Raw genomic sequence first — 12,053 nt, forward strand, 5'->3', positions numbered from 1 at the left:
TTCCCTTGTATTACATTATTTGGATTTTTCATGAGCTTCATATTAAAAAGAAATAATAATAAATCCACCAAAAAATAAAAATGGGGAATATAATAATTACGTTGTATTTTCCATTACTTACATGTTTCTTATAATGCTTCTTAGTATTCGTATTTTATACTACTTGAATATTTTATACAAACTATTCCAAATAAAAATGAAAATAAAAATGGCAAAATAAAAAAGATGGCAATTACAATCCATTTTACTTTACTCCCACCATCTCATAACGTTTTATTTATAATTTCTATACTATTCAAACGTTTTATAAATGTTTTATCAAATGAAAATGGAAATAAATCGCGGGAAATGAATATTACAAAGTGTAACAATCACGTTGTATTTCCTTTCCACTATTTTTTCCACTATTCTTCAGGTTTTTGGGCCACTTAGATATTTTGTGTAAAAACGAGTCGTAGGAAACAGAAGTAGCGCAGTGTAACAATTACGCTTTAATTAAGCAATTACACGCCAAATTCGTTTCGAAAGTACACTAGAACGAGGTAAGCAGACGATACTTTTAACAAGCAACGTGCCAGCTGTTTTTAGCTACATGTACATACTTCCTCCTGTGAATTCTGAGATGCATTGTATTCACTCGAGTTGACCTATTTTCGTTCGCATCACCTATTGGCGAAGATACTTTTCTATTGTAATCTTGTTTCGAGAAACGAGAGGGAAACCCGAAGATATTCGCGTTTGTGGAATGATACGAAATAACAGGCAGTCTATTGTATTAACGACATCCACAGACATTCTATTCTATTAAATGCTGTGGACTGTTATAATCATCGTTGACATTTTTTAAGAGATATACAGGGTGGTTGGTAACTAGTTGTACAAGCGGAAAGGGGGTGATTCTACGCGAAAAAAGAAGTCGAAAATATAGAATAAAAATTTTTTTTTTAATTTTTTTTAAAAATCTACAGTGAGATCCGTTATAACGAGACGTGATAAAGTGCACGCGTACCGAGCGAAAACTCAAAGTCGATTTTCTCGAAAACAAAGCCTCAAACGAAAAATTTTTATTCTATATTTTCGACTTCTTTTTTCGTGTAGAATCACCCCCTTTCCGCTTGTACCACCAGTTACCAATCACCCTGTATATAATATGAAGAGCAGAGTAAAAAATATGATAAGTACATTTGTTGATTTTTTTACCTTAACGTCATTTTTTGATATTACATTGATTTTAAAACTTGTCAAACTTTTGGCAAAGAAATTTCGAAAAAATGTCTATCTTTGCTTATAAGAACTGCAAAAATATTTTTTGTTTACTTATATACATTCCTGACTTTGGAGCTTTTACTTTCATCCTACTTTTAAATAGCATTCAAGAAAGATGCTCCATAGTGAATTTCTTCTTAAACAGATTCTTACCAAGTTAATAATATCTACCAATTATCACGCAGTTGATAATGTTATAAAAAGAATCTCTTTAAATTTGCCAAGAATCTCTGTTTAAAATAACGTTTCAAACATGCAATACTCACGTTCCCTATTAAAATTCCAAGCTGAAATGTTCCTTTTTTTTTAAGAACAATGAATTCTAAAATAACGACGTTACATCAGGCCACAACAATTAAACTACAAAAGAAACGATAAAGAAAAAAAAGTTTTCATTACATAAAGTCTCTTTACATCCAAGGCAACTTTCTACGATTAGCATTCGTACCTGCGAAAAATCGGCTGTTAACATTCCCTGCAATCTGAAAGAAAAAAAAAACAGACGAAACAAGTCCAGAATTTTTCCTTCTGATATATCGGTCACGGTGAAGTGTAGTGCAATTTATAAATGAAAAGTTTTCCAATACAGCCGCGGTATTGATGGTGTTAGCAATGACCTTGGCGATGAAGAGGAGGAGAAAGGACGTGGATGATGTTCGACATATCGGTTTTGCTGTCACCAATTTCCGGCTTCGTTCGATGAGATATCGGACACGGTGATCGTGGAAAATACAAGTTTTGTTGACGGCATTGCGCTATTGATAGGTATACCAAATCGTTCATTCATTGACAACACATTCATTCTCTCTCCCACGTTTCTCTCTTCCCACACGGCCAGATTTATCTGTCGAGTCTAGTCCTTCTTGATCTTTGTTGCTTAACTGTTATTGATTTACCACACATTCAGAGATTTCTGTTACGTGTACCAACAACTGTACGTGTTGATAGAATAACGACGAGCCTCATAGTTCAACTTATAACTGGTGAGATATGTCGTATCAGATACTACCAATTTTGATTTTCGCCGTAATTTTAAAAAATGCATGTCTGCCATGAGGTATTGTACGTGTGAGTCTGTTATTTAATGTAACTGAATTAAAGTATAAATAAAATTAAGCGATAAGTAGGCTGCGGATTTTTATGCATTTATAGGAAATTTAAAAGTGCAAAAATACATAGAATGCATATAACATGCAAAAACATACAAAATATTCAAAGTAGAATATTTATTATGATATTTAGAGAATGAGAGCGTATTTTGGTTCCATCTTTTCAATCGTACCCATAAAAATATAAAATTGCAGAAACAATCCGTAGTTTAATGATAATATAAACAATAATATACAAGCATGAATGTTATATTTACACGAATATTTTATTTCCCTGTTACGAAAATTTGCTCTCTGAAGCATACTGATCGTTGTTCCATTTCAAATTCATCGATTAATTCACCAGACGGGGCTTAAATAAAAAGCAGAGCAGCCGATATAAGAATGGATCAGCGTTCTCAATCTAGTTCATAACCAAGTATAATAGTAGCCGGTTGCAACATACTGGAAAGCGGTACAAACGGAAATTTCTAAGACGATTCACGTCGATTCGAGGACGCGATCGACAAAGAGGAGAACATAAATTCGAGAGCCACAGTTTCGAAATAACACTTTGCATCTCCACTTGGGATTGTTGCTATTCGAACAAAAGATAAATCGTGCTATTCCTTAGGGGGATATAAAACATTGAGAAACCTCTTTGCCAAAGAAAACAATACGTTCTCGTTTTCTTTTCTCCCTTCTTTTTCCTTAGAGGGTGATATAGAAACATAATTGAAATTTACCGTGGTGAATCTTCAGGATTCTCTGTTCTTTTTAGCTAGATTAAATACGAATCGTTTAAAGTAATCCAGATCTCCACACAGATAGAGAAAAGAATCGTAAAAATGAAACTTTATCTCGGTTAGAAACATTAACAGAACCACCAAATGAAGAACAAAAATATCTTTTTTTTTCAAGAAACAACCAGGCCATTCTCGAAATTGGAAATTATATTCTAAAGATTTGATCAAATATTTTAAGAAAATATCGTTTAATCTTTTAAGTAACTGAATCTCTGAACCGAATCATTCCAAATATAATAATTAGATCACGCTTATTTATAAAAATTTATATTTCGATGAGCATGACTTATAATATTATGACTTAATATTTTACTTTGATTATTTTGTACATTCTGTATATTTTTGCACCATAAAATTTTTCATAAATGCATAAACATCCACAATAATAAAAACGAATACAGTACAAAGATTGTTTTTCATATAAGAATCATAAACACAAAGTATTTTCAACCAATGAATTAGTTTCATCCAATTATTACTGGGTTATTAGCAAGCAATTTTAGTATAAACCCATTTCCTTTAATTGTAAAGCTATTGATTATCTCATTTGGATAGATCTCAAAAGCATCGTGTGTAAATGCATTATCTATGGGTCACATAAATTTCTCAGATCAGTAGGTTAATGGTTATCAGTTGATCATAGAAGAAATTTATACTTCCTCTATCAGAAAACTTCTTGTACCAACAGATAAAATAATACAAAATGAGACCGAGTAACTATTAGAACAGATACATTACTTTCGAATGAAGTTACAATGCTTCGAAGACGATAATGAACATCATTTTATCTAATTAAATACGTTTACAACTGTTCTTAAAAAAATGTCTGTAAATGCACGACCCTGTGTTACAAAAAAAAATGATATATGTATTTGAAAATAAAATTCATCGTGCCGCTCTAACAATATTAAGAAATAAAGTTTTTTGCTAAAGTAAAATATCTATTAGGTACATTTAGATTTTTCCAAATGATCAAAGGGCGGTTGAAACATCGACAAAAAGAAGATGATAGTAATTGTAGCAACCAGCTTCTGTGACACAAATATATATTCATTAAAATATCATAAAAATCTTTCCAGGACGAATCTTTAAAAAAATCGTAAACAATTCTGTCATAACAAAAAGCTAACATAAAATTTGAAAATAAAATTCTTCCCGTACCTCTGACAATATTACAAAGCAAATTTTCATATTCAATATATTTCAATACATTAGTTATTATAATAGACTTTCTTAAATAATTCAAGAACGACAGTAATTAAAAAAGGAAGCAACTATCAAATTGTCTGAATCGCCTAGTATAACACGTTTGCTTTTTTGCCATTGAAACTTTTCCTTTCCTCCGCTGGAAAAGCAACTTTCAATTTTTTGTGCTTCGCGATTTCGCTTTCACAAATTTGCATCATACATACATGTCGATGCGCCTACGTTCAACGAACACGGAAAGATATGGCGATATCGAGCTTTAGGCGTACTAGCAACACTTTACCGCGCGACAGTTTTCTCACTCTCGTTCGCATCAATCAAAAACTCCATTTCTTCTTCTTTTTCTAATAACGAAAATGTCCTGCAGTCGTGTCGTCAATTGCACGCACATCCACATAAACGGATGTCCTTTCTGTAAATGACAAACCGTCCCTAGTGCGCTCATAGCCTAAGGATGCACATTTTGTTTCGGTTTTGCATGTAAATACACAGACCCGTGCTAAACTGTGGATCGATACTCGCCACTTTCTCAGGCCGCTCTGCCGGCCTGTTATTTCCATCTCGCTTTTGACATTGAATTCACGTCATGTACCGTGAGGAACAAAAGACGATAAGACCGGTATCACCGTGCTGGCACAACGTAGGAAACGTGAGTTCCAAATGTAGTTGAATGCAACGAGCTCCGAGGATCAGCACAAGAAATAGAGAGATGCAACAATTGTTCGTGATGCTACGTGTTTGCAAATTGTTGGTCATAGTCGCAAGAAGAAACTGAAATCGGTATTTTAAAACTAATATTTTATGCATTTGAAGATGTTGGGCTTGTATACTAGCATTCGTAAGTGTCTAGACACCTATAGTCGACTAATAATAATATTATATGAATTTAAGTAAAATAAATAGTTCAAGGATGAGATAGTAATTAGAAACAGATGACTACCGTACTATCTTTCAGTTTATTACTACTTTTTACTACTATTTTTTGAGAAATTTCTAATCTTGTAAGAAGAAAGGTAGCGCAAGAATTCTCCGCAACACTTCAAATTTCCAAATTGTTGGTCATAGTTGCAAGAAGAAATTGAAATTGATATTTTGAAACTAATATTTTGTACATCTTTGAAGATATTCCTATTTCTAACGTTTGTAAATTTATAATAATAGTATTTGAATTTGAGTAGTGATAAAATAATTTATACAGACTGACAATTACAAGCTGCAATTTTGTTATTGCATATTGGCTTAAATAATTTTTATTGTATCATAACAGCTTATTATAAGCCTACTGTAAGTAGGTGTGATAGTTCTGAAGAGTAATATCGAGTTTATAAATTGTTTAAAAGTAAGAAAAATAATAGCTCTTACACGACAAGAAGGAACTGTTGTAAATTGCATTACATATTGCAGGAAAGAAACGCAAAGCGAGAACACTTATTCGAATGCAATGAACTTCAAGGTAGTCTGGACAACCTAGAAATAGGAAAAAGAAACGACACCCAAGACTTCAAATAATGTTAGGGAACTGGTGTGGAAAGGATCTACAATTCCAGAAATTTGTTAATCCTTTCTTTAACACTCTCTCGTATTATTTTCATTGCAGATATGACCGATATGATATGGAAATTTTATCTGCGTCCGTGTTATACTTACAGTGTCTTATATTATGCGCTTAGTAATAAAAGAATAGTGCAATTTCTTTGTAGAGTCATAATAAAAAGTTAAATAAACGAAGCCAGTTCTCAAAAAATGATACAATTTACGTATGTTGTGTTATAAAAAATACCATACACGGTGTAAATCAAGATTTTGAAAATACTAATTTATTATACACACGTGTACAACCTCTTGAAAGTGTCATTCCTTTGTGTATTGAACAAAAAATTGTGAATTTTCCATAAAGTACAGAATACTATTTTATAAGTACTAACAATAAACTGATTTACGTTAATGTGATTTTCAACCAATCATACGATAAGCATATAAACTTAACAGGAGGATTACATTCTACAGTTTGTTTTTCTTTTATCGAATACGAACTGTTTCATCTTCTTATCACAGTTGCGTATATGTAAGCCTTCTTTTCCTTTCACTACATTTACACAGTGATACTAAAATTCTACAAACTCAGCTACCTTAGTATAATTAAATTTCTGCTGTGCCGTTGTTAATTTTTAATATGAGAACCGTACTCTTTCTAAGAAAAATATAAAACATTGAACTCTGAGTTTAATATGAAAAACGCCATGAAATAGTCGTGTCAACATCTCATAGTAGGAAGGAAAGTGAAATCTCGTTTTGGTTTTCCAAACACTTCACGCTGTTAAAATACTGCCTCGACTCGCACTAGCCTACCTGACCGTATCTCCTCTGTTTTCGAAACGCTCGCGTAGATTATAAAAGGCTGGACAGGGAAACAAGCACGGAAAATGTCAGGGCCTTGTCTTCCAGCTTCGAGCGACGAGAACGTGTATATAAATATACAGGGTTAAAAAATGTTCCTCTGCTACTGGCTTTATAGTTTGAACGCGAAATAGCTTCTCATCGTCGATGTAAACGAAATTTCAATTTTCCTGCTTTTCTATATTTTTTATAAAAATATAAACTTATATAGATTCTACGTCGATATTAACTTTTGACATCACTTTTGAACATTTATATTTGTCGACGTTTGTTTCGTGTATTTTCGACTTTGATTTCTTGTGATTGATGACCGTTTATTATTGTTGATTTAACATCGTGGATGATAAAACATGGACGATCGTGTTAGCCTTTTGAATACGCATGTATGGATTTTTGACAATAATTTTTAACGCTTTTATCCACAGAATTTTAGGTATTTTCAGCTGTAATTGCAGAATTGTTAAATACTATATCAATATCAGTTATAAACAACAAACTCAGGCAGAGAATGCAAAAATTATACGGTTGTCCTGAAAGTTCGTTCCGATTTTTAAGGAAAATTCAAACGTGGCACATTTAAACATCAATATACATTTATTGAATTATTTTTTTCCGCACGATCGTTCTCCATCTTTCATGCGTTTTGAATATTTCATCCTTCCAGAACCTCTCAGGTTTCTCGACGAAAAACTTTTCAATATGATTTTTTACGTCGACCAAAGAGTTAAAGCTTTTTCCATAAGGGAATTTTGTAACGACCTAAATAGGTGAAAATCTGAGGGTGCAATGTCTAATGAATACGGTGAGATTAGATCCATCCCAAGCAAGCTCCAACAACCTTTGTCAAATGGTCAAAGAATGTGAAGCCGCGTATTGTCCTGATAAAACACGACGCCCTTCCAATTCGCCAGTTCTGGACCTTTTCTGTTCAATTACTGTCTTTAATTCGTCTAATTGTGAGCAATACTTTTCCGAATTTATCGCCTGGTTGTTTGGTAGAAGCTCACAATACAGGATTCCTTTCTAATTCCACCAGAGCATGACTTTCTTCGGATGAAAACCGGCTTTTAGGGCGGCTAAAGGTGATTCATTCTGCTTTCCCCAATTTCTTTTCCGCCCAACATTATTATAAATAATCCATTTTTCATCCCCGTCACTACAAGCTTCCATGCTTGCACATAGTGTCTCCTCGTTGCATTTATAGAGTCGCAAATAGAAATGCGATCCATCGGATTTTTTTGCGCTAAATCCTGTGGAACACATACATCAAAACGTTTTATATAGCCAAGCTTCGCTAAATGCTCGTGAATGGTAGATTTTGATATTTTGAACATTTCTGCTAATTCACGTGTCGTAACACGTGGGTTATTCTCGATCCGTGTTTTGATCTGATCTTCATCAGTGGTGGCGGCCCTACCCGGGCGTTCTTGATCTTCAAGGTTGAAATCACTAGCTTTAAACTTAGCAAATCACTTCCGCACAGATCTTTCAGCTATAGCACCGTCACCATAAACAGCGCATACCTCGTTTGTTGCTTGTGTAGCATTTTCGCCTTTCCGGTAAAAGAAAGCTATCAAATGCCTATAATGCACTTTGTTTCCTTCCATATTTAAGAGCGTATAAAACTAATAAAAATTAATGTATCCCAACTAAACTTTTTTCTAGAGATGCCTGAGATATCACCTTTTAGAACATGTACGCGTGTCATTTGTTTTCAATCATTCTGATATATTATTTTATGTATATTCATGTTTTGTAAAATTAAAAATTTATGCTTCTAAATGTTCTAAGCATTATTAACAAACACTTTCAATCATCTCTGTTTTTCGATATCAAGTAATTTTATCCGATATATTTATTGTAGTGAAATTAAATAACATCTTTTACCACCACTATAGTCATTCAAAATACAAACAACAACATATTTCAATAGCCACATAATTATCAGACTGTCCAACTTTTCATTGCCGATAAAATGTTTCATTTTCACTTTTGTGTAATACGTACAAACAACAAAAGTACCCAGCCCTTGTTTCGTTATTATCAACAGTATCATTCCCCTACCGTACATTATATCTACAGACGTATCATTCATCGGTAAACATATCTATGTATTGTCTAATTTCACGCGACGACAATCGTATACGTTATAAAAAACCTTTTATCAAAAATCTATCCTGCTCTACCTGACAACTTATCACGCTCCAGATTCATTATACTTTCCGCACAGTTCATCAAACCTACCCTTATCTTACATATCTAAATACCCATAAAACGCCCGCATTCCTCCCATTATCGGGCGAAATATATCGCTTCCGTTCAGCCTATCAGTCACGTTTTAACCGGCTTAATCGCGAATGAATAAATAAGTTGTTCATAAATACGTTACTCATCGAACCAAAGTTAAATAGGAAAAAAAATGAAAGACAAAAAATTTCAAAAGAGAAACAGGAGGAAGAAAGAATAGAAACATCAGTCGAATGCTACTACAGAGCTGCGTTATATCATTGTGATATCGCGCCATGCGGAAGATAAACGACACGAGAGAAGGGAGATAACACGGTCTAACCCGGCAGAAAAGAAATAATTTTTTATCTAACAAGTTCGTGACTATCATCCAGGCTCTAGGCGGAAAAGGAAAGAAGAAAGAAAAGAAGAGAAAGAGAAAGAGGTGATAGGTGGGTTGTGTGCTTAGTTGGAAAGTAAATGCACTTTTTGCTGCGTTAACTGCACTTCGGCGTTCTACCGACTCGTACGGGCCGCGATAAGCGAAAGAATTTTCTGCACGCGACCATGCGACAGTATTGATTAAAACGAAACTTGAGGTGTACGGTTCGTCGTTGTTATATACCCGCTTCTCCGTTAAAACGCGAGAAAAAATAACGCTTCGACGCGTTGTTCGTCAGCGTTCACGAATTTGGTTATTCAGCAATAAGGGTTAGTTTCTTCTACGTTAGTTTCCTCTGTGTGTGAATTTGGTTGATTGCAGAAAGTTTTTCGTCTTAAAATCAGCCTTTTAAATTGATTATGGTTCGATTGACGATTGAAACAAAAAAGATCTTTCTTTTTAAGAAAAGAGTTGTAATACTAGTTTTTTTATGTAAATTGCAATTGACAATCGTTTAACTTTTAGGTTTTATTACAAGAATTACGATTTGTTTCAGCTTTAAATCGGTTTTCTTTGATAATAAATAATAGAAACAAATAATTTTGTATAATTATACAGTCTTGAATTCACATGATATATATTTAGCAATCCTGCATCGTTTCCTTCTAGACGAAGATATGTTCTCTATCTAGTTTCGATGAAAATCTCACGTATCAGAACTTTGTTCAAACGACATAACTTTGTCCCAAGTTTCAAAACTCCATTCACAAGAATGGTATTCAAAGAGCAAAGTAAAGAACCGTTTGCAAGAAATAAAATTCACAAAATTCATTTCCCTATGAAGTAGCAATATACAAGAAACCTATTCTAATTAATACCTAGATATATTCTACTAAGAAACAAGAATACCTACCTCAAAACCCGTAATATTTACGTTTGGCCCGATCATCGTACTACGGGCTATGTCCGTAGTTGTAGGTTAAGTAGTTAAGGTTCCTGAATTTCATGTTCTCGCCTAGCCCTAATTTCAACAGGCAGAAGAACATAATATTTAGAAAAAAACTTTGACATCAAATTGAAACGCGAAGTTATACATACATATCAACAATGATCCTTTCGTTTTTCCTTCGAACATGAGAAATTTCTCAACAAAAGTACAACATGACTGAATCAAGAATGATCCAAAGAACGCAGTAAAGTTGAAACATACACAAATCAAATAATATCAACTTTTATACGAGCCTTTCAAAGTGGTTAACCCCATATCCTGAATTTTTTGAAATTTTAATGCCAAAGCACTTGATTGATGTTTGCCTTACATAATTTCATCAATTTTCTCTACACTTTGTTTCGTGAAGTTAATCGATCTGGCAAATAAACTGCTCATATATTCATATATCGTACGACATTCGCTCAAGTATGTACTCGATAACTCCTCTAAATCCTCGTAGTCCAAATACGCCAGAAAGCATCTTTCGGCTGGCTCAAAGTCTAGAATCGTGTTCGAACGACATTTTCAAGGCTCCCAAGCGCCTTCGTGGTTGCCCTTGAAATGTACCACGAAAACGACGTCACGGTGGCAGTTCCGGAAACTGGTACACAGTCGCAGTTGTCGAGATGCGACTGCGAATCATTTTCGATCTGAGAGAAGAGAGGAGCGCAAAAAAGAGGAGGAACGAGCGACCGTCTTTTTCAAGGGGAGAAGAAACGAAGCGTTTGTTCGCGCCCAGGCTACAGGATGTCATCTGTTGAACAACTGATATACGGTCAAACACTTACGCGATGGTATATACACAATACACAGTGTGCATGGCGGTTGCCGCCAGTGCGTCTCGAGTCTCGAGTGATCGATCTCACGTGGAAGCGGACTGCCATGTCGGCATCGAGCTGACCGACGCGGCGGCAACGAGGTCGACCAAGAGGACGAAAACATCCCAACCGATCAATTAACCCGAGAGACCGAGTCCAAACGGTCTGCGGACGCTCTCGAACGAGAGAAAACCGACGGTGGCTGCCGGCAAGCCGGATAGCAGTTCGTTTTCACGCACTGAACGGTCGAACGACGTAACGCGCGACGATGCCGTTGCTCCTCTTCTTTTTCTTCTTCTTTCTCCTCCTCCTCTTCGTCTTCCTCTCTCTTGCTTTTCAAGCGACCGAAGAATACGCGCCGGCAATCGGACAGTCGACTTTAAAGATGCAAGAAGTTCCTCGATGGACGTGCGAGTTTAACGATCGTTTGCTCGATCACGATCAAGCATTCTTTCAATGAAAATTTTCGATCGCCTCACTAGAATAAATATGGAGACGATGAAGCAGCTGTTCGAAGATTTGAGTACGTTTAATCGTTGGATGCTAGTCGTAATAAGATCGGAGAATGTAGCGGGTGAGAATTGTACAGTAATCTTCTGATATGATTTTATCATTCAAATTATGATTTATACTGTATCGATGTAAGATATAGTATCATAGTAGATCAGATGTTATAACGGGAAACATTATACGTATGTATAATGCTTTTTCATAGTAGTATATCTTTAAATTTTTCCGTCGTAATTGTGTTTTACTAGACATATAGTGAAATATAGCAGCTGTGATATGTAAATATAGTACGTAGTAATAATCTTCTAGTACAATTTTATCGTTCAAATGAGCATGGTTTATTATGTACATAATGGAGTACTG

General features: G+C 34.6%; 1 protein-coding gene across 7 annotated transcripts in view; it reads right to left on the reverse strand.

Moving 5' to 3' along the window:
• Positions 1 to 12,053, reverse strand: part of LOC117161533 (uncharacterized) — a 53,342-nt gene that overhangs the window by 39,395 nt on the left and 1,894 nt on the right. The window contains exon 2 of one of the 7 annotated variants that reach the window (XM_076623882.1): positions 1,715 to 1,748. The exons of 5 other annotated variants lie outside the window; for them this stretch is intronic. The gene's annotated coding sequence lies outside the window, so the exon portion shown is untranslated. Of the gene's footprint in view, positions 1 to 1,714; positions 1,749 to 10,284; positions 10,393 to 12,053 lie in introns of all 7 variants that reach the window. One more of the 7 variants, XM_076623879.1, reaches the window with a different exon arrangement.

Source organism: Bombus vancouverensis, chromosome 2 (assembly GCF_051014615.1).
Source record: "Bombus vancouverensis nearcticus chromosome 2, iyBomVanc1_principal, whole genome shotgun sequence".
In the NCBI taxonomy this organism is placed as follows: Eukaryota; Metazoa; Arthropoda; class Insecta; order Hymenoptera; family Apidae; genus Bombus; species Bombus vancouverensis.